Source organism: Salmo salar, chromosome 03 (assembly GCF_965601325.2).
Source record: "Salmo salar chromosome 03, fSalSal1, whole genome shotgun sequence".
NCBI classification, from domain to species: Eukaryota; Metazoa; Chordata; class Actinopteri; order Salmoniformes; family Salmonidae; genus Salmo; species Salmo salar.
This window is the reverse complement of record NC_138293.1, coordinates 9811863-9832020: the sequence shown is the minus strand read 5'-3', so window position 1 is coordinate 9832020 and position 20158 is coordinate 9811863. Positions and strand designations below refer to the sequence as shown.

The 20158-nt window shown below is 41.5% G+C and overlaps 22 non-coding genes across 22 annotated transcripts; 10 read left to right on the top strand and 12 right to left on the bottom strand.

The window, feature by feature from the left end:
- Positions 1–210: 210 nt before the first annotated feature.
- Positions 211–283, bottom strand: trnak-uuu (transfer RNA lysine (anticodon UUU)). Its single transcript has one exon. It is a non-coding gene; the product is annotated as a tRNA-Lys (tRNA).
- Positions 284–449: 166 nt separating this feature from the next.
- trnaw-cca (transfer RNA tryptophan (anticodon CCA)) lies at positions 450–521 on the top strand. The gene has a single exon. It is a non-coding gene; the product is annotated as a tRNA-Trp (tRNA).
- A 1161-nt stretch (positions 522–1682) lies between these two features.
- trnak-uuu (transfer RNA lysine (anticodon UUU)) lies at positions 1683–1755 on the bottom strand. Its single transcript has one exon. It is a non-coding gene; the product is annotated as a tRNA-Lys (tRNA).
- A 166-nt stretch (positions 1756–1921) lies between these two features.
- Positions 1922–1993, top strand: trnaw-cca (transfer RNA tryptophan (anticodon CCA)). Its single transcript has one exon. It is a non-coding gene; the product is annotated as a tRNA-Trp (tRNA).
- A 1399-nt stretch (positions 1994–3392) lies between these two features.
- trnaw-cca (transfer RNA tryptophan (anticodon CCA)) lies at positions 3393–3464 on the top strand. The gene has a single exon. It is a non-coding gene; the product is annotated as a tRNA-Trp (tRNA).
- A 1162-nt stretch (positions 3465–4626) lies between these two features.
- Positions 4627–4699, bottom strand: trnak-uuu (transfer RNA lysine (anticodon UUU)). Its single transcript has one exon. It is a non-coding gene; the product is annotated as a tRNA-Lys (tRNA).
- Positions 4700–4865: 166 nt separating this feature from the next.
- trnaw-cca (transfer RNA tryptophan (anticodon CCA)) lies at positions 4866–4937 on the top strand. The gene has a single exon. It is a non-coding gene; the product is annotated as a tRNA-Trp (tRNA).
- A 1866-nt stretch (positions 4938–6803) lies between these two features.
- On the bottom strand, positions 6804–6875 carry trnaw-cca (transfer RNA tryptophan (anticodon CCA)). Its single transcript has one exon. It is a non-coding gene; the product is annotated as a tRNA-Trp (tRNA).
- Positions 6876–8275: 1400 nt separating this feature from the next.
- On the bottom strand, positions 8276–8347 carry trnaw-cca (transfer RNA tryptophan (anticodon CCA)). Its single transcript has one exon. It is a non-coding gene; the product is annotated as a tRNA-Trp (tRNA).
- Positions 8348–8513: 166 nt separating this feature from the next.
- Positions 8514–8586, top strand: trnak-uuu (transfer RNA lysine (anticodon UUU)). Its single transcript has one exon. It is a non-coding gene; the product is annotated as a tRNA-Lys (tRNA).
- A 2634-nt stretch (positions 8587–11220) lies between these two features.
- trnaw-cca (transfer RNA tryptophan (anticodon CCA)) lies at positions 11221–11292 on the bottom strand. Its single transcript has one exon. It is a non-coding gene; the product is annotated as a tRNA-Trp (tRNA).
- A 166-nt stretch (positions 11293–11458) lies between these two features.
- Positions 11459–11531, top strand: trnak-uuu (transfer RNA lysine (anticodon UUU)). The gene has a single exon. It is a non-coding gene; the product is annotated as a tRNA-Lys (tRNA).
- A 1162-nt stretch (positions 11532–12693) lies between these two features.
- trnaw-cca (transfer RNA tryptophan (anticodon CCA)) lies at positions 12694–12765 on the bottom strand. The gene has a single exon. It is a non-coding gene; the product is annotated as a tRNA-Trp (tRNA).
- A 166-nt stretch (positions 12766–12931) lies between these two features.
- trnak-uuu (transfer RNA lysine (anticodon UUU)) lies at positions 12932–13004 on the top strand. The gene has a single exon. It is a non-coding gene; the product is annotated as a tRNA-Lys (tRNA).
- Positions 13005–14167: 1163 nt separating this feature from the next.
- Positions 14168–14239, bottom strand: trnaw-cca (transfer RNA tryptophan (anticodon CCA)). The gene has a single exon. It is a non-coding gene; the product is annotated as a tRNA-Trp (tRNA).
- A 166-nt stretch (positions 14240–14405) lies between these two features.
- On the top strand, positions 14406–14478 carry trnak-uuu (transfer RNA lysine (anticodon UUU)). Its single transcript has one exon. It is a non-coding gene; the product is annotated as a tRNA-Lys (tRNA).
- Positions 14479–15641: 1163 nt separating this feature from the next.
- trnaw-cca (transfer RNA tryptophan (anticodon CCA)) lies at positions 15642–15713 on the bottom strand. The gene has a single exon. It is a non-coding gene; the product is annotated as a tRNA-Trp (tRNA).
- Positions 15714–15879: 166 nt separating this feature from the next.
- On the top strand, positions 15880–15952 carry trnak-uuu (transfer RNA lysine (anticodon UUU)). The gene has a single exon. It is a non-coding gene; the product is annotated as a tRNA-Lys (tRNA).
- A 1162-nt stretch (positions 15953–17114) lies between these two features.
- trnaw-cca (transfer RNA tryptophan (anticodon CCA)) lies at positions 17115–17186 on the bottom strand. The gene has a single exon. It is a non-coding gene; the product is annotated as a tRNA-Trp (tRNA).
- A 166-nt stretch (positions 17187–17352) lies between these two features.
- trnak-uuu (transfer RNA lysine (anticodon UUU)) lies at positions 17353–17425 on the top strand. The gene has a single exon. It is a non-coding gene; the product is annotated as a tRNA-Lys (tRNA).
- Positions 17426–18584: 1159 nt separating this feature from the next.
- Positions 18585–18656, bottom strand: trnaw-cca (transfer RNA tryptophan (anticodon CCA)). The gene has a single exon. It is a non-coding gene; the product is annotated as a tRNA-Trp (tRNA).
- Positions 18657–20057: 1401 nt separating this feature from the next.
- Positions 20058–20129, bottom strand: trnaw-cca (transfer RNA tryptophan (anticodon CCA)). Its single transcript has one exon. It is a non-coding gene; the product is annotated as a tRNA-Trp (tRNA).
- Positions 20130–20158: the final 29 nt, after the last annotated feature.

Below are 20158 nucleotides of genomic sequence, written 5' to 3'. Positions count from 1 at the left end.
ATGAAAATCTTCAAAGGTAAGTGATTAATTTGATGGCTATTTCTGACTTTCGTGACTCTATATGATTGGAAAATGTTTGTATGCTTTTGGAAGAAGGGCGCTGTCCTCAGATAATCGCATGGTATGCTTTCGCAGTAAAGCCATTTTTAAATCTGACCAAATGCAAGTATGGAAAGACTGCCTACTGAAGGAAGGTGAACATTAAAGCAGCGCCCAAACAGGGACTTGAACCCTGGACCCTCAGTTTAAAAGTCTGATGCTCTACCGACTGAGCTATTCGGGCTCTGCATTTACTTCTTTTCATACACCTAACCTGTCGGGCAGAGGCACGTGCTGACGAGGGGGCATTGTCAGATAATACATTTCCCAAGAGATCCAGGCCTCCATTCCAAATGATACAATCAACGAAATCTGAACTAGGCATCCCCTCCAAAGATGCGTTTTGTCTAGACCTCGTGGCGCAACGGTAGCGTGTCTGACTCCAGATCAGAAGGTTGCGTGTTCAAATCACGTCGTGGTCAGTGTTTTTATGTGTGCAATCTCTACCTTCTTTAAACAGCGAAGTCAATGAATCAACACAAGTACCAATGTGGCTTACAGTACAAACCTCGAACGAAAACAACCAAACCAATTCTGCTTTAGATGACAACTGTCTCTCATAAAAGCCTGGCACACTGCAAATTCCCAGATCAGATGATGCTGTGTGATTGATTGACAGGCTTAAATCAGTCTTCGAACAAGGATTTGAACTTCTTATGGCTTAGGGGAAGTGATTCGACATCTGGATGAGAAGAGTGCCCAAAGTAAACTGCCTGTTACTCAGGCCCAGAATCTAGGATATGCATATAAATGGTAGATTTGGATAGAACACACTTTAAAGTTTCCAAAACCGTTCAAATGATGTCTGTGAGTATAACAGAACTGATATGGCAGGTGAAAATCTGAGGAAAATCCATCCGGGAAGTGGGATTTCTTTTGATGTGGGAAGTTTTCAATTGAATGCCTATTGAGTTTCTAATGGGTTAGGACCCAGATTGCAGTTCCTATGGCTTCCACTAGATGTCAACAGTCTTTAGACATTGTTTCAGGATTGTTTTCTGAAAAATGAAGAAGAATGAGACCTTCTGTCAGTGGACTGAGGAAGCATGCAGTGCTGGTTTGCGCACATGACCAAGTGCGTGCCCGTCGTTGTTTTTCCTTTCTATTGAATACGCTATTGTCCGGTTGACATATTATCGAGTATTTAGACAATTGCCAACCTGAAGATTAATTATAAAAATCGTTTGACATGTTTCAACAAACTTTACCGGTACTGTTCGGACGTATTCGTCTGCGTGTTTTGACCGCCTTTGAGCCAGTGGATTACTGAACACAACGCGCCAACAAAACTGAGTTTTTGGGATATAAAGAGGGACTTTATTGAACAAAACAAACATTTATTGTGTAGCTGAGACTCTTGTGACTGCAACCAGATGAAAATCTTCAAAGGTAAGTGATTAATTTGATGGCTATTTCTGACTTTCGTGACTCTATATGATTGGAAAATGTTTGTATGCTTTTGGAAGAGGGGCGCTGTCCTCAGATAATCGCATGGTATGCTTTCGCAGTAAAGCCATTTTTAAATCTGACACAATGCAAGTATGGAAAGACTGCCTACTGAAGGAAGGTGAACATTAAAGCAGCGCCCAAACAGGGACTTGAACCCTGGACCCTTAGATTAAAAGTCTGATGCTCTACCGACTGAGCTATTCGGGCTCAGCATTTACTTATTTTCATACACCTAACCTGTCGGGCAGAGGCACGTGCTGACGAGGGGGCATTGTCAGATAATACATTTTCCAAGAGATCCAGGCCTCCATTCCAAATGATACAATCAACGAAATCTGAACTAGGCATCCCCTCCAAAGATGCGTTTTGTCTAGACCTCGTGGCGCAATGGTACCGTGTCTGACTCCAGATCAGAAGGTTGCGTGTTCAAATCACGTCGTGGTCAGTGTTTTTATGTGTGCAATCTCTACCTTCTTTAAACAGCGAAGTCAATGAATCAACACAAGTACCAATGTGGCTTACAGTACAAACCTCGAACGAAAACAACCAAACCAATTCTGCTTTAGATGACAACTGTCTCTCATAAAAGCCTGGCACACTGCAAATTCCCAGATCAGATGATGCTGTGTGATTGATTGACAGGCTTAAATCAGTCTTCGAACACGGATTTTAACTTCTTATGGCTTAGGGGAAGTGATTCGACATCTGGATGAGAAGAGTGCCCAAAGTAAACTGCCTGTTACTCAGGCCCAGAATCTAGGATATGCATATAAATGGTAGATTTGGATAGAACACACTTTAAAGTTTCCAAAACCGTTCAAATGATGTCTGTGAGTATAACAGAACTGATATGGCAGGTGAAAATCTGAGGAAAATCCATCCGGGAAGTGGGATTTCTTTTGATGTGGGAAGTTTTCAATTGAATGCCTATTGAGTTTCTAATGGGTTAGGACCCAGATTGCAGTTCCTATGGCTTCCACTAGATGTCAACAGTCTTTAGACATTGTTTCAGGATTGTTTTCTGAAAAATGAAGAAGAATGAGACCTTCTGTCAGTGGACTGAGGAAGCATGCAGTGCTGGTTTGCGCACATGACCAAGTGCGTGCCCGTCGTTGTTTTTCCTTTCTATAGAATACTCTATTGTCCGGTTGAAATATTATCGAGTATTTAGACAATTGCCAACCTGAAGATTAATTATAAAAATCATTTGACATGTTTCAACAAACTTTACCGGTACTGTTCGGACGTATTCGTCTGCGTGTTTTGACCGCCTTTGAGCCAGTGGATTACTGAACACAACGCGCCAACAAAACTGAGTTTTTGGGATATAAAGAGGGACTTTATTGAACAAAACAAACATTTATTGTGTAGCTGAGACTCTTGTGACTGCAACCAGATGAAAATCTTCAAAGGTAAGTGATTAATTTGATGGCTATTTCTGACTTTCGTGACTCTATATGATTGGAAAATGTTTGTATGCTTTTGGAAGAGGGGCGCTGTCCTCAGATAATCGCATGGTATGCTTTCGCAGTAAAGCCATTTTTAAATCTGACCAAATGCAAGTATGGAAAGACTGCCTACTGAAGGAAGGTGAACATTAAAGCAGAACCGAACAGGGACTTGAACCCTGGACCCTCAGTTTAAAAGTCTGATGCTCTACCGACTGAGCTATTCGGGCTCTGCATTTACTTCTTTTCATACACCTAACCTGTCGGGCAGAGGCACGTGCTGACGAGGGGGCATTGTCAGATGATACATTTCCCAAGAGATCCAGGCCTCCATTCCAAATGATACAATCAACGAAATCTGAACTAGGCATCCCCTCCAAAGATGCTCTTTGTCTAGACCTCGTGGCGCAACGGTAGCGTGTCTGACTCCAGATCAGAAGGTTGCGTGTTCAAATCACGTCGTGGTCAGTGTTTTTATGTGTGCAATCTCTACCTTCTTTAAAACAGTGAAGTCAATGAATCAACACAAGTACCAATGTGGCTTACAGTACAAACCTCGAACGAAAACAACCAAACCAATTCTGCTTTAGATGACAATTGTCTCTCATAAAAGCCTGGCACACTGCAAATTCCCAGATCAGATGATGCTGTGTGATTGATTGACAGGCTTAAATCAGTCTTCGAACACGGATTTGAACTTCTTATGGCTTAGGGGAAGTGATTCGACATCTGGATGAGACGAGTTCCCAAAGTAAACTGCCTGTTACTCAGGCCCAGAATCTAGGATATGCATATAAATGGTAGATTTGGATAGAACACACTTTAAAGTTTCCAAAACCGTTCAAATGATGTCTGTGAGTATAACAGAACTGATATGGCAGGTGAAAATCTGAGGAAAATCCATCCGGGAAGTGGGATTTTTTTTGATGTGGGAAGTTTTCAATTGAATGCCTATTGAGTTTCTAATGGGTTAGGACCCAGATTGCAGTTCCTATGGCTTCCACTAGATGTCAACAGTCTTTAGACATTGTTTCAGGATTGTTTTCTGAAAAATTAAGAAGAATGAGACCTTCTGTCAGTGGACTGAGGAAGCATGCAGTGCTGGTTTGCGCACATGACCAAGTGCGTGCCCGTCGTTGTTTTTCCTTTCTATTGAATACGCTATTGTCCGGTTGAAATATTATCGAGTAATTAGACAATTGCCAACCTGAAGATTAATTATAAAAATCGTTTGACATGTTTCAACAAACTTTACCGGTACTGTTCGGACGTATTCGTCTGCGTGTTTTGACCGCCTTTGAGCCAGTGGATTACTGAACACAACGCGCCAACAAAACTGAGTTTTTGGGATATAAAGAGGGACTTTATTGAACAAAACAAAGATTTATTGTGTAGCTGAGACTCTTGTGACTGCAACCAGATGAAAATCTTCAAAGGTAAGTGATTAATTTGATGGCTATTTCTGACTTTCGTGACTCTATATGATTGGAAAATGTTTGTATGCTTTTGGAAGAAGGGCGCTGTCCTCAGATAATCGCATGGTATGCTTTCGCAGTAAAGCCATTTTTAAATCTGACCAAATGCAAGTATGGAAAGACTGCCTACTGAAGGAAGGTGAACATTAAAGCAGCGCCCAAACAGGGACTTGAACCCTGGACCCTCAGTTTAAAAGTCTGATGCTCTACCGACTGAGCTATTCGGGCTCTGCATTTACTTCTTTTCATACACCTAACCTGTCGGGCAGAGGCACGTGCTGACGAGGGGGCATTGTCAGATAATACATTTCCCAAGAGATCCAGGCCTCCATTCCAAATGATACAATCAACGAAATCTGAACTAGGCATCCCCTCCAAAGATGCGTTTTGTCTAGACCTCGTGGCGCAACGGTAGCGTGTCTGACTCCAGATCAGAAGGTTGCGTGTTCAAATCACGTCGTGGTCAGTGTTTTTATGTGTGCAATCTCTACCTTCTTTAAACAGCGAAGTCAATGAATCAACACAAGTACCAATGTGGCTTACAGTACAAACCTCGAACGAAAACAACCAAACCAATTCTGCTTTAGATGACAACTGTCTCTCATAAAAGCCTGGCACACTGCAAATTCCCAGATCAGATGATGCTGTGTGATTGATTGACAGGCTTAAATCAGTCTTCGAACAAGGATTTGAACTTCTTATGGCTTAGGGGAAGTGATTCGACATCTGGATGAGAAGAGTGCCCAAAGTAAACTGCCTGTTACTCAGGCCCAGAATCTAGGATATGCATATAAATGGTAGATTTGGATAGAACACACTTTAAAGTTTCCAAAACCGTTCAAATGATGTCTGTGAGTATAACAGAACTGATATGGCAGGTGAAAATCTGAGGAAAATCCATCCGGGAAGTGGGATTTCTTTTGATGTGGGAAGTTTTCAATTGAATGCCTATTGAGTTTCTAATGGGTTAGGACCCAGATTGCAGTTCCTATGGCTTCCACTAGATGTCAACAGTCTTTAGACATTGTTTCAGGATTGTTTTCTGAAAAATGAAGAAGAATGAGACCTTCTGTCAGTGGACTGAGGAAGCATGCAGTGCTGGTTTGCGCACATGACCAAGTGCGTGCCCGTCGTTGTTTTTCCTTTCTATTGAATACGCTATTGTCCGGTTGACATATTATCGAGTATTTAGACAATTGCCAACCTGAAGATTAATTATAAAAATCGTTTGACATGTTTCAACAAACTTTACCGGTACTGTTCGGACGTATTCGTCTGCGTGTTTTGACCGCCTTTGAGCCAGTGGATTACTGAACACAACGCGCCAACAAAACTGAGTTTTTGGGATATAAAGAGGGACTTTATTGAACAAAACAAACATTTATTGTGTAGCTGAGACTCTTGTGACTGCAACCAGATGAAAATCTTCAAAGGTAAGTGATTAATTTGATGGCTATTTCTGACTTTCGTGACTCTATATGATTGGAAAATCCACTGGCTCAAAGGCGGTCAAAACACGCAGACGAATACGTCCGAACAGTACCGGTAAAGTTTGTTGAAACATGTCAAACGATTTTTATAATTAATCTTCAGGTTGGCAATTGTCTAAATACTCGATAATATTTCAACCGGACAATAGCGTATTCAATAGAAAGGAAAAACAACGACGGGCGCGCACTTGGTCATGTGCGCAAACCTGCACTGCATGCTTCCTCAGTCCACTGACAGTAGGTCTCATTCTTCTTCATTTTTCAGAAAACAATCCTGAAACAATGTCTAAAGACTGTTGACATCTAGTGGAAGCCATAGGAACTGCAATATGGGTCCTAACCCATTAGAAACTCAATAGGCATTCAATTGAAAACTTCCCACATCAAAAAAAATCCCACTTCCCGGATGGATTTTCCTCAGATTTTTCACCTGCCATATCAGTTCTGTTATACTCACAGACATCATTTGAACGGTTTTGGAAACTTTAAAGTGTGTTCTATCCAAATCTACCAATTATATGCATATCCTAGATTCTGGGCCTGAGTAACAGGCAGTTTACTTTGGGCACTCTTCTCATCCAGATGTCGAATCACTTCCCCTAAGCCATAAGAAGTTAAAATCCGTGTTCGAAAACTGATTTAAGCCTGTCAATCAATCACACAGCATCATCTGATCTGGGAATTTGCAGTGTGACAGGCTTTTATGAGAGACAATTGTCATCTAAAGCAGAATTGGTTTGGTTGTTTTCGTTCGAGATTTGTACTGTAAGCCACATTGGTACTTGTGTTGATTCATTGACTTCGCTGTTTAAAGAAGGTAGAGATTGCACAAACGAAAACACTGACCACGACGTGATTTGAACACGCAACCTTCTGATCTGGAGTCAGACGCGCTACCGTTGCGCCACGATGTCTAGACAAAATGCATCTTTGGAGGGGATGCCTAGTTCAGATTTCGTTGACTGTATCATTTGGAATGGAGGCCTGGATCTCTTGGGAAATGTATCATCTGACAATGCCCCCTCGTCAGCACGTGCCTCTGCCCGACAGGTTAGGTGTATGAAAATACGTAAATGCAGAGCCGAATAGCTCAGTCGGTAGAGCATCAGACTTTTAATTTGAGGGTCCAGGGTTCAAGTCCCTGTTCGGGCGCTGCTTTAATGTTCTCCTTCCTTCAGTAGGTAGTCTTTCCATACTTGCATTTGGTCAGATTTAAAAATGGCTTTACTGCGAAAGCATACCATGCGATTATCTGAGGACAGCGCCCCGCTTACAAAAGCATACAAACATTTTCCAATCATATAGAGTCACGAAAGTCAGAAATAGCAATCAAATTAATCACTTACCTTTGAAGATTTTCATCTGGTTGCAGTCACAAGAGTCTCAGCTACACAATAAATGTTTGTTTTGTTCAATAAAGTCCCTCTTTATATCCCAAAAACTCAGTTTTGTTGGCTCGTTGTGTTCAGTAATCCACTGGCTCAAAGGCGGTCAAAACACGCAGACGAATACGTCCGAACAGTACCGGTAAAGTTTGTTGAAACATGTCAAACGATTTTTATAATTAATCTTCAGGTTGGCAATTGTCTAAATACTCGATAATATTTCAACCGGACAATAGCGTATTCAATAGAAAGGAAAAACAACGACGGGCGCGCACTTGGTCATGTGCGCAAACCTGCACTGCATGCTTCCTCAGTCCACTGACAGTAGGTCTCATTCTTCTTCATTTTTCAGAAAACAATCCTGAAACAATGTCTAAAGACTGTTGACATCTAGTGGAAGCCATAGGAACTGCAATATGGGTCCTAACCCATTAGAAACTCAATAGGCATTCAATTGAAAACTTCCCACATCAAAAAAAATCCCACTTCACGGATGGATTTTCCTCAGATTTTTCACCTGCCATATCAGTTCTGTTATACTCACAGACATCATTTGAATGGTTTTGGAAACTTTAAAGTGTGTTCTATCCAAATCTACCAATTATATGCATATCCTAGATTCTGGGCCTGAGTAACAGGCAGTTTACTTTGGGCAAGCTTCTCATCCAGACGTCGAAATACTTCCCCTAAGCCATAAGAAGTTAAAATCCGTGTTCGAAAACTGATTTAAGCCTGTCAATCAATCACACAGCATCATCTGATCTGGGAATTTGCAGTGTGACAGGCTTTTATGAGAGACAATTGTCATCTAAAGCAGAATTGGTTTGGTTGTTTTCGTTCGAGATTTGTACTGTAAGCCACATTGGTACTTGTGTTGATTCATTGACTTCGCTGTTTAAAGAAGGTAGAGATTGCACACACGAAAACACTGACCACGACGTGATTTGAACACGCAACCTTCTGATCTGGAGTCAGACGCGCTACCGTTGCGCCACGATGTCTAGACAAAATGCATCTTTGGAGGGGATGCCTAGTTCAGATTTCGTTGACTGTATCATTTGGAATGGAGGCCTGGATCTCTTGGGAAATGTATCATCTGACAATGCCCCCTCGTCAGCACGTGCCTCTGCCCGACAGGTTAGGTGTATGAAAATACATAAATGCAGAGCCCGAATAGCTCAGTCGGTAGAGCATCAGACTTTTAATTTGAGGGTCCAGGGTTCAAGTCCCTGTTCGGGCGCTGCTTTAATGTTCTCCTTCCTTCAGTAGGTAGTCTTTCCATACTTGCATTTGGTCAGATTTAAAAATGGCTTTACTGCGAAAGCATACCATGCGATTATCTGAGGACAGCGCCCCGCTTACAAAAGCATACAAACATTTTCCAATCATATAGAGTCACGAAAGTCAGAAATAGCAATCAAATTAATCACTTACCTTTGAAGATTTTCATCTGGTTGCAGTCACAAGAGTCTCAGCTACACAATAAATGTTTGTTTTGTTCAATAAAGTCCCTCTTTATATCCCAAAAACTCAGTTTTGTTGGCTCGTTGTGTTCAGTAATCCACTGGCTCAAAGGCGGTCAAAACACGCAGACGAATACGTCCGAACAGTACCGGTAAAGTTTGTTGAAACATGTCAAACGATTTTTATAATTAATCTTCAGGTTGGCAATTGTCTAAATACTCGATAATATTTCAACCGGACAATAGCGTATTCAATAGAAAGGAAAAACAACGACGGGCGCGCACTTGGTCATGTGCGCAAACCTGCACTGCATGCTTCCTCAGTCCACTGACAGTAGGTCTCATTCTTCTTCATTTTTCAGAAAACAATCCTGAAACAATGTCTAAAGACTGTTGACATCTAGTGGAAGCCATAGGAACTGCAATATGGGTCCTAACCCATTAGAAACTCAATAGGCATTCAATTGAAAACTTCCCACATCAAAAAAAATCCCACTTCACGGATGGATTTTCCTCAGATTTTTCACCTGCCATATCAGTTCTGTTATACTCACAGACATCATTTGAACGGTTTTGGAAACTTTAAAGTGTGTTCTATCCAAATCTACCATTTATATGCATATCCTAGATTCTGGGCCTGAGTAACAGGCAGTTTACTTTGGGCAAGCTTCTCATCCAGACGTCGAAATACTTCCCCTAAGCCATAAGAAGTTAAAATCCGTGTTCGAAGACTGATTTAAGCCTGTCAATCAATCACACAGCATCATCTGATCTGGGAATTTGCAGTGTGCCAGGCTTTTATGAGAGACAATTGTCATCTAAAGCAGAATTGGTTTGGTTGTTTTCGTTCGAGGTTTGTACTGTAAGCCACATTGGTACTTGTGTTGATTCATTGACTTCGCTGTTTAAAGAAGGTAGAGATTGCACACATAAAAGCACTGACCATGACGTGATTTGAACACGTAACCTTCTGATCTGGAGTCAGACGCGCTACCGTTGTGCCAAGAGGCCTAGACAAAATGCATCTTTGGAGGGGATGCCTAGTTCAGATTTCGTTGACTGTATCATTTGGAATGGAGGCCTGGATCTCTTGGGAAATGTATCATCTGACAATGCCCCCTCGTCAGCACGTGCCTCTGCCCGACAGGTTAGGTGTATGAAAATAAGCAAAGGCAGAGCCCAAATAGCTCAGTCGGTAGAGCATCAGACTTTAAATATGAGGGTCCAGGGTTCAAGTCCCTGTTCGGGCGCTGCTTTAATGTTCACCTTCCTTCAGTAGGTAGTCTTTCCATACTTGCATTTGATCAGATTTCAAAATGGCTTTACTGCGAAAGCATACCATGCGATTATCTGAGGACAGCGCCCCGCTTACAAAAGCATACAAACATTTTCCAATCATATAGAGTCACGAAAGTCAGAAATAGCGATCAAATTAATCACTTACCTTTGAAGATTTTCATCTGGTTGCAGTCACAAGAGTCTCAGCTACACAATAAATGTTTGTTTTGTTCAATAAAGTCCCTCTTTATATCCCAAAAACTCAGTTTTGTTGGCGCGTTGGGTTCAGTAATCCTCTGGCTCAAAGGCGGTCAAAACACGCAGACGAATACGTCCGAACAGTACCGGTAAAGTTTGTTGAAACATGTCAAACGATTTTTATAATTAATCTTCAGTTTGGCAATTGTCTAAATACTCGATAATATTTCAACCGGACAATAGCGTATTCAATAGAAAGGAAAAACAACGACGGTCGCGCACTTGGTCATGTGCGCAAACCAGCACTGCATGCTTCCTCAGTCCACTGACAGAAGGTCTCATTTTTCTTCATTTTTCAGAAAACAATCCTGAAACAATGTCTAAAGACTGTTGACATCTAGTGGAAGCCATAGGAACTGCAATCTGGGTCCTAACCCATTAGAAACTCAATAGGCATTCAATTGAAAACTTCCCAAATCAAAACAAATCCCACTTCCCGGATGGATTTTCCTCAGATTTTCACCTGCCATATCAGTTCTGTTATACTCACAGACATCATTTGAACGGTTTTGGAAACTTTAAAGTGTGTTCTATCCAAATCTACCATTTATATGCATATCATAGATTGTGGGCCTGAGTGACAGGCAGTTTACTTTGGGCACGCTTCTCATCCAGACGTCGAAATACTTCCCCTAAGCCATAAGAAGTTAAAATCCGTGTTCGAAAACTGATTTAAGCCTGTCAATCAATCACACAGCATAATCTGATCTGGGAATTTGCAGTGTGACAGGCTTTTATGAGAGACAATTGTCATCTAAAGCAGAATTGGTTTGGTTGTTTTCGTTTGAGATTTGTACTGTAAGCCACATTGGTACTTGTGTTGATTCATTGACTTCGCTGTTTAAAGAAGGTAGAGATTGCACACACGAAAACACTGACCACGACGTGATTTGAACACGCAACCTTCTGATCTGGAGTCAGACGCGCTACCGTTGCGCCACGATGTCTAGACAAAATGCAACTTTGGAGGGGATGCCTAGTTCAGATTTCGTTGACTGTATCATTTGGAATGGAGGCCTGGATCTCTTGGGAAATGTATCATCTGACAATGCCCCCTCGTCAGCACGTGCCTCTGCCCGACAGGTTAGGTGTATGAAAATACGTAAATGCAGAGCCCGAAAAGCTCAGTCGGTAGAGCATCAGACTTTTAATTTGAGGGTCCAGGGTTCAAGTCCCTGTTCGGGCGCTGCTTTAATCTTCTCCTTCCTTCAGTAGGTAGTCTTTCCATACTTGCATTTGGTCAGATTTAAAAATGGCTTTACTACGAAAGCATACCATGCGATTATCTGAGGACAGCGCCCCGCTTACAAAAGCATACAAACAGTTTCCAATCATATAGAGTCACGAAAGTCAGAAATAGCAATCAAATTAATCACTTACCTTTGAAGATTTTCATCTGGTTGCAGTCACAAGAGTCTCAGCTACACAATAAATGTTTGTTTTGTTCAATAAAGTCCCTCTTTATATCCCAAAAACTCAGTTTTGTTGGCTCGTTGTGTTCAGTAATCCACTGGCTCAAAGGCGGTCAAAACACGCAGACGAATACGTCCGAACAGTACCGGTAAAGTTTGTTGAAACATGTCAAACGATTTTTATAATTAATCTTCAGGTTGGCAATTGTCTAAATACTCGATAATATTTCAACCGGACAATAGCGTATTCAATAGAAAGGAAAAACAACGACGGGCGCGCACTTGGTCATGTGCGCAAACCTGCACTGCATGCTTCCTCAGTCCACTGACAGTAGGTCTCATTCTTCTTCATTTTTCAGAAAACAATCCTGAAACAATGTCTAAAGACTGTTGACATCTAGTGGAAGCCATAGGAACTGCAATATGGGTCCTAACCCATTAGAAACTCAATAGGCATTCAATTGAAAACTTCCCACATCAAAAAAAATCCCACTTCCCGGATGGATTTTCCTCAGATTTTTCACCTGCCATATCAGTTCTGTTATACTCACAGACATCATTTGAACGGTTTTGGAAACTTTAAAGTGTGTTCTATCCAAATCTACCAATTATATGCATATCCTAGATTCTGGGCCTGAGTAACAGGCAGTTTACTTTGGGCAAGCTTCTCATCCAGACGTCGAAATACTTCCCCTAAGCCATAAGAAGTTAAAATCCGTGTTTGAAAACTGATTTAAGCCTGTCAATCAATCACACAGCATCATCTGATCTGGGAATTTGCAGTGTGACAGGCTTTTATGAGAGACAATTGTCATCTAAAGCAGAATTGGTTTGGTTGTTTTCGTTCGAGATTTGTACTGTAAGCCACATTGGTACTTGTGTTGATTCATTGACTTCGCTGTTTAAAGAAGGTAGAGATTGCACAAACGAAAACACTGACCACGACGTGATTTGAACACGCAACCTTCTGATCTGGAGTCAGACGCGCTACCGTTGCGCCACGATGTCTAGACAAAATGCATCTTTGGAGGGGATGCCTAGTTCAGATTTCGTTGACTGTATCATTTGGAATGGAGGCCTGGATCTCTTGGGAAATGTATCATCTGACAATGCCCCCTCGTCAGCACGTGCCTCTGCCCGACAGGTTAGGTGTATGAAAATACGTAAATGCAGAGCCCGAATAGCTCAGTCGGTAGAGCATCAGACTTTTAATTTGAGGGTCCAGGGTTCAAGTCCCTGTTCGGGCGCTGCTTTAATCTTCTCCTTCCTTCAGTAGGTAGTCTTTCCATACTTGCATTTGGTCAGATTTAAAAATGGCTTTACTACGAAAGCATACCATGCGATTATCTGAGGACAGCGCCCTACTTACAAAAGCATACAAACATTTTCCAATCATATAGAGTCACGAAAGTCAGAAATAGCAATCAAATTAATCACTTACCTTTTAAGATTTTCATCTGGTTGCAGTCACAAGAGTCTCAGCTACACAATAAATGTTTGTTTTGTTCAATAAAGTCCCTCTTTATATCCCAAAAACTCAGTTTTGTTGGCACGTTGTGTTCAGTAATCCACTGGCTCAAAGGCGGTCAAAACACGCAGACGAATACGTCCGAACAGTACCGGTAAAGTTTGTTGAAACATGTCAAACGATTTTTATAATTAATCTTCAGGTTGGCAATTGTCTAAATACTCGATAATATTTCAACCGGACAATAGCGTATTCAATAGAAAGGAAAAACAACGACGGGCGCGCACTTGGTCATGTGCGCAAACCTGCACTGCATGCTTCCTCAGTCCACTGACAGTAGGTCTCATTCTTCTTCATTTTTCAGAAAACAATCCTGAAACAATGTCTAAAGACTGTTGACATCTAGTGGAAGCCATAGGAACTGCAATATGGGTCCTAACCCATTAGAAACTCAATAGGCATTCAATTGAAAACTTCCCACATCAAAAAAAAATCCAACTTCCCGGATGGATTTTCCTCAGATTTTTCACCTGCCATATCAGTTCTGTTATACTCACAGACATCATTTGAATGGTTTTGGAAACTTTAAAGTGTGTTCTATCCAAATCTACCAATTATATGCATATCCTAGATTCTGGGCCTGAGTAACAGGCAGTTTACTTTGGGCAAGCTTCTCATCCAGACGTCGAAATACTTCCCCTAAGCCATAAGAAGTTAAAATCCGTGTTCGAAAACTGATTTAAGCCTGTCAATCAATAACACAGCATCATCTGATCTGGGAATTTGCAGTGTGACAGGCTTTTATGAGAGACAATTGTCATCTAAAGCAGAATTGGTTTGGTTGTTTTCGTTCGAGATTTGTACTGTAAGCCACATTGGTACTTGTGTTGATTCATTGACTTCGCTGTTTAAAGAAGGTAGAGATTGCACACACGAAAACACTGACCACGACGTGATTTGAACACGCAACCTTCTGATCTGGAGTCAGACACGCTACCGTTGCGCCACGATGTCTAGACAAAATGCATCTTTGGAGGGGATGCCTAGTTCAGATTTCGTTGACTGTATCATTTGGAATGGAGGCCTGGATCTCTTGGGAAATGTATCATCTGACAATGCCCCCTCGTCAGCACGTGCCTCTGCCCGACAGGTTAGGTGTATGAAAATACGTAAATGCAGAGCCCGAATAGCTCAGTCGGTAGAGCATCAGACTTTTAATTTGAGGGTCCAGGGATCAAGTCCCTGTTCGGGCGCTGCTTTAATCTTCTCCTTCCTTCAGTAGGTAGTCTTTCCATACTTGCATTTGGTCAGATTTAAAAATGGCTTTACTACGAAAGCATACCATGCGATTATCTGAGGACAGCGCCCCGCTTACAAAAGCATACAAACATTTTCCAATCATATAGAGTCACGAAAGTCAGAAATAGCAATCAAATTAATCACTTACCTTTGAAGATTTTCATCTGGTTGCAGTCACAAGAGTCTCAGCTACACAATAAATGTTTGTTTTGTTCAATAAAGTCCCTCTTTATATCCCAAAAACTCAGTTTTGTTGGCACGTTGTGTTCAGTAATCCACTGGCTCAAAGGCGGTCAAAACACGCAGACGAATACGTCCGAACAGTACCGGTAAAGTTTGTTGAAACATGTCAAACGATTTTTATAATTAATCTTCAGGTTGGCAATTGTCTAAATACTCGATAATATTTCAACCGGACAATAGCGTATTCAATAGAAAGGAAAAACAACGACGGGCGCGCACTTGGTCATGTGCGCAAACCTGCACTGCATGCTTCCTCAGTCCACTGACAGTAGGTCTCATTCTTCTTCATTTTTCAGAAAACAATCCTGAAACAATGTCTAAAGACTGTTGACATCTAGTGGAAGCCATAGGAACTGCAATATGGGTCCTAACCCATTAGAAACTCAATAGGCATTCAATTGAAAACTTCCCACATCAAAAAAAATCACACTTCCCGGATGGATTTTCCTCAGATTTTTCACCTGCCATATCAGTTCTGTTATACTCACAGACATCATTTGAACGGTTTTGGAAACTTTAAAGTGTGTTCTATCCAAATCTACCAATTATATGCATATCCTAGATTCTGGGCCTGAGTAACAGGCAGTTTACTTTTGGGCAAGCTTCTCATCCAGACGTCGAAATACTTCCCCTAAGCCATAAGAAGTTAAAATCCGTGTTCGAAAACTGATTTAAGCCTGTCAATCAATCACACAGCATCATCTGATCTGGGAATTTGCAGTGTGACAGGCTTTTATGAGAGACAATTGTCATCTAAAGCAGAATTGGTTTGGTTGTTTTCGTTCGAGATTTGTACTGTAAGCCACATTGGTACTTGTGTTGATTCATTGACTTCGCTGTTTAAAGAAGGTAGAGATTGCACAAACGAAAACACTGACCACGACGTGATTTGAACACGCAACCTTCTGATCTGGAGTCAGACGCGCTACCGTTGCGCCACGATGTCTAGACAAAATGCATCTTTGGAGGGGATGCCTAGTTCAGATTTCGTTGACTGTATCATTTGGAATGGAGGCCTGGATCTCTTGGGAAATGTATCATCTGACAATGCCCCCTCGTCAGCACGTGCCTCTGCCCGACAGGTTAGGTGTATGAAAATACGTAAATGCAGAGCCCGAATAGCTCAGTCGGTAGAGCATCAGACTTTTAATTTGAGGGTCCAGGGTTCAAGTCCCTGTTCGGGCGCTGCTTTAATCTTCTCCTTCCTTCAGTAGGTAGTCTTTCCATACTTGCATTTGGTCAGATTTAAAAATGGCTTTACTACGAAAGCATACCATGCGATTATCTGAGGACAGCGCCCCGCTTACAAAAGCATACAAACATTTTCCAATCATATAGAGTCACGAAAGTCAGAAATAGCAATCAAATTAATCACTTACCTTTGAAGATTTTCATCTGGTTGCAGTCACAAGAGTCTCAGCTACACAATAAATGTTTGTTTTGTTCAATAAAGTCCCTCTTTATATCCCAAAAACTCAGTTTTGTTGGCACGTTGTGTTCAGTAATCCACTGGCTCAAAGGCGGTCAAAACACGCAGACGAATACGTCCGAACAGTACCGGTAAAGTTTGTTGAAACATGTCAAACGATTTTTATAATTAATCTTCAGGTTGGCAATTGTCTAAATACTCGATAATATTTCAACCGGACAATAGCGTATTCAATAGAAAGGAAAAACAACGACGGGCGCGCACTTGGTCATGTGCGCAAACCTGCACTGCATGCTTCCTCAGTCCACTGACAGTAGGTCTCATTCTTCTTCATTTTTCAGAAAACAATCCTGAAACAATGTCTAAAGACTGTTGACATCTAGTGGAAGCCATAGGAACTGCAATATGGGTCCTAAACCATTAGAAACTCAATAGGCATTCAATTGAAAACTTCCCACATCAAAAAAAATCCCACTTCCCGGATGGATTTTCCTCAGATTTTTCACCTGCCATATCAGTTCTGTTATACTCACAGACATCATTTGAACGGTTTTGGAAACTTTAAAGTGTGTTCTATCCAAATCTACCAATTATATGCATATCCTAGATTCTGGGCCTGAGTAACAGGCAGTTTACTTTGGGCAAGCTTCTCATCCAGACGTCGAAATACTTCCCCTAAGCCATAAGAAGTTAAAATCCGTGTTCGAAAACTGATTTAAGCCTGTCAATCAATCACACAGCATCATCTGATCTGGGAATTTGCAGTGTGACAGGCTTTTATGAGAGACAATTGTCATCTAAAGCAGAATTGGTTTGGTTGTTTTCGTTCGAGATTTGTACTGTAAGCCACATTGGTACTTGTGTTGATTCATTGACTTCCCTGTTTAAAGAAGGTAGAGATTGCACAAACGAAAACACTGACCACGACGTGATTTGAACACGCAACCTTCTGATCTGGAGTCAGACGCGCTACCGTTGCGCCACGATGTCTAGACAAAATGCATCTTTGGAGGGGATGCCTAGTTCAGATTTCGTTGACTGTATCATTTGGAATGGAGGCCTGGATCTCTTGGGAAATGTATCATCTGACAATGCCCCCTCGTCAGCACGTGCCTCTGCCCGACAGGTTAGGTGTATGAAAATACGTAAATGCAGAGCCCGAATAGCTCAGTCGGTAGAGCATCAGACTTTTAATTTGAGGGTCCAGGGTTCAAGTCCCTGTTCGGGCGCTGCTTTAATGTTCTCCTTCCTTCAGTAGGTAGTCTTTCCATACTTGCATTTGGTCAGATTTAAAAATGGCTTTACTGCGAAAGCATACCATGCGATTATCTGAGGACAGCGCCCCACTTACAGAAGCATACAAACATTTTCCAATCATATAGAGTCACGAAAGTCAGAAATAGCAATCAAATTAATCACTTACCTTTGAAGATTTTCATCTGGTTGCAGTCACAAGAGTCTCAGCTACACAATAAATGTTTGTTTTGTTCAATAAAGTCCCTCTTTATATCCCAAAAACTCAGTTTTGTTGGCTCGTTGTGTTCAGTAATCCACTGGCTCAAAGGCAGTCAAAACACGCAGACGAATACGTCCGAACAGTACCGGTAAAGTTTGTTGAAACATGTCAAACGATTTTTATAATTAATCTTCAGGTTGGCAATTGTCTAAATACTCGATAATATTTCAACCGGACAATAGCGTATTCAATAGAAAGGAAAAACAACGACGGGCGCGCACTTGGTCATGTGCGCAAACCAGCACTGCATGCTTCCTCAGTCCACTGACAGAAGGTCTCATTCTTCTTCATTTTTCAGAAAACAATCCTGAAACAATGTCTAAAGACTGTTGACATCTAGTGGAAGCCATAGGAACTGCAATCTGGGTCCTAACCCATTAGAAACTCAATAGGCATTCAATTGAAAACTTCCCACATCAAAAAAATCCCACTTCCCGGATGGATTTTCCTCAGATTTTCACCTGCCATATCAGTTCTGTTATACTCACAGACATCATTTGAACGGTTTTGGAAACTTTAAAGTGTGTTCTATCCAAATCTACCATTTATATGCATATCCTAGGTTCTGGGCCTGAGTGACAGGCAGTTTACTTTGGGCACGCTTCTCATCCAGATGTCGAATCACTTCCCCTAAGCCATAAGAAGTTAAAATCCGTGTTCGAAGACTGATTTAAGCCTGTCAATCAATCACACAGCATCATCTGATCTGGGAATTTGCAGTGTGACAGGCTTTTATGAGAGACAATTGTCATCTAAAGCAGCATTGGCTTGGTTGTTTTCGTTCGAGATTTGTACTGTAAGCCACATTGGTACTTGTGCTGATTCATTGACTTCGCTGTTTAAAGAAGGTAGAGATGCACACATAAAAACACTGACCACGACGTGATTTGAACACGCAACCTTCTGATCTGGAGTCAGACGCGCTACCGTTGAGCCACGCGGTCTAGACAAAATGCATCTTTGGAGGGGATGCCTAGTTCAGATTTCGTTGACTGTATCATTTGGAATGGAGGCCTGGTTCTCTGGGGAAATGTACCATCTGACAATGCCCCCTCGTCAGCACGTGCCTCTCCCCTAGAGGTTAGGTGTATTAAAATAAGCAAAGGCAGACCCCGAATAGCTCAGTCGGTAGAGCATCAGACTTTAAATATTAGGGTCCAGGGTTCAAGTCCCTGTTCGGGCGCTGCTTTAATGTTCACCTTCCTTCAGTAGGTAGTCTTTCCATACTTGCATTTGGTCAGATTTAAAAATGCCTTTACTGAGAAAGCATACCATGCGATTATCTTTGGACAGCGCCCCGCTTACAAAGGCATACAAACATTTTCCAATCATATAGAGTCACGAAAGTCAGAAATAGCGATCAAATTAATCACTTACCTTTGAAGATTTTCATCTGGTTGCAGTCACAAGAGTCTCAGCTACACAATAAATGTTTGTTTTGTTCAATAAAGTCCCTCTTTATATCCCAAAAACTCAGTTTTGTTGGCACGTTGTGTTCAGTAATCCACTGGCTCAAAGGCGGTCAAAACACGCAGACGAATACGTCCGAACAGTACCGGTAAAGTTTGTTGAAACATGTCAAACGATTTTTATAATTAATCTTCAGGTTGGCAATTGTCTAAATACTCGATAATATTTCAACCGGACAATAGCGTATTCAATAGAAAGGAAAAACAACGACGGGCGCGCACTTGGTCATGTGCGCAAACCTGCACTGCATGCTTCCTCAGTCCACTGACAGTAGGTCTCATTCTTCTTCATTTTTCAGAAAACAATCCTGAAACAATGTCTAAAGACTGTTGACATCTAGTGGAAGCCATAGGAACTGCAATATGGGTCCTAACCCATTAGAAACTCAATAGGCATTCAATTGAAAACTTCCCACATCAAAAAAAATCCCACTTCCCGGATGGATTTTCCTCAGATTTTTCACCTGCCATATCAGTTCTGTTATACTCACAGACATCATTTGAACGGTTTTGGAAACTTTAAAGTGTGTTCTATCCAAATCTACCAATTATATGCATATCCTAGATTCTGGGCCTGAGTAACAGGCAGTTTACTTTGGGCAAGCTTCTCATCCAGACGTCGAAATACTTCCCCTAAGCCATAAGAAGTTAAAATCCGTGTTCGAAAACTGATTTAAGCCTGTCAATCAATCACACAGCATCATCTGATCTGGGAATTTGCAGTGTGACAGGCTTTTATGAGAGACAATTGTCATCTAAAGCAGAATTGGTTTGGTTGTTTTCGTTCGAGATTTGTACTGTAAGCCACATTGGTACTTGTGTTGATTCATTGACTTCGCTGTTTAAAGAAGGTAGAGATTGCACAAACGAAAACACTGACCACGACGTGATTTGAACACGCAACCTTCTGATCTGGAGTCAGACGCGCTACCGTTGCGCCACGATGTCTAGACAAAATGCATCTTTGGAGGGGATGC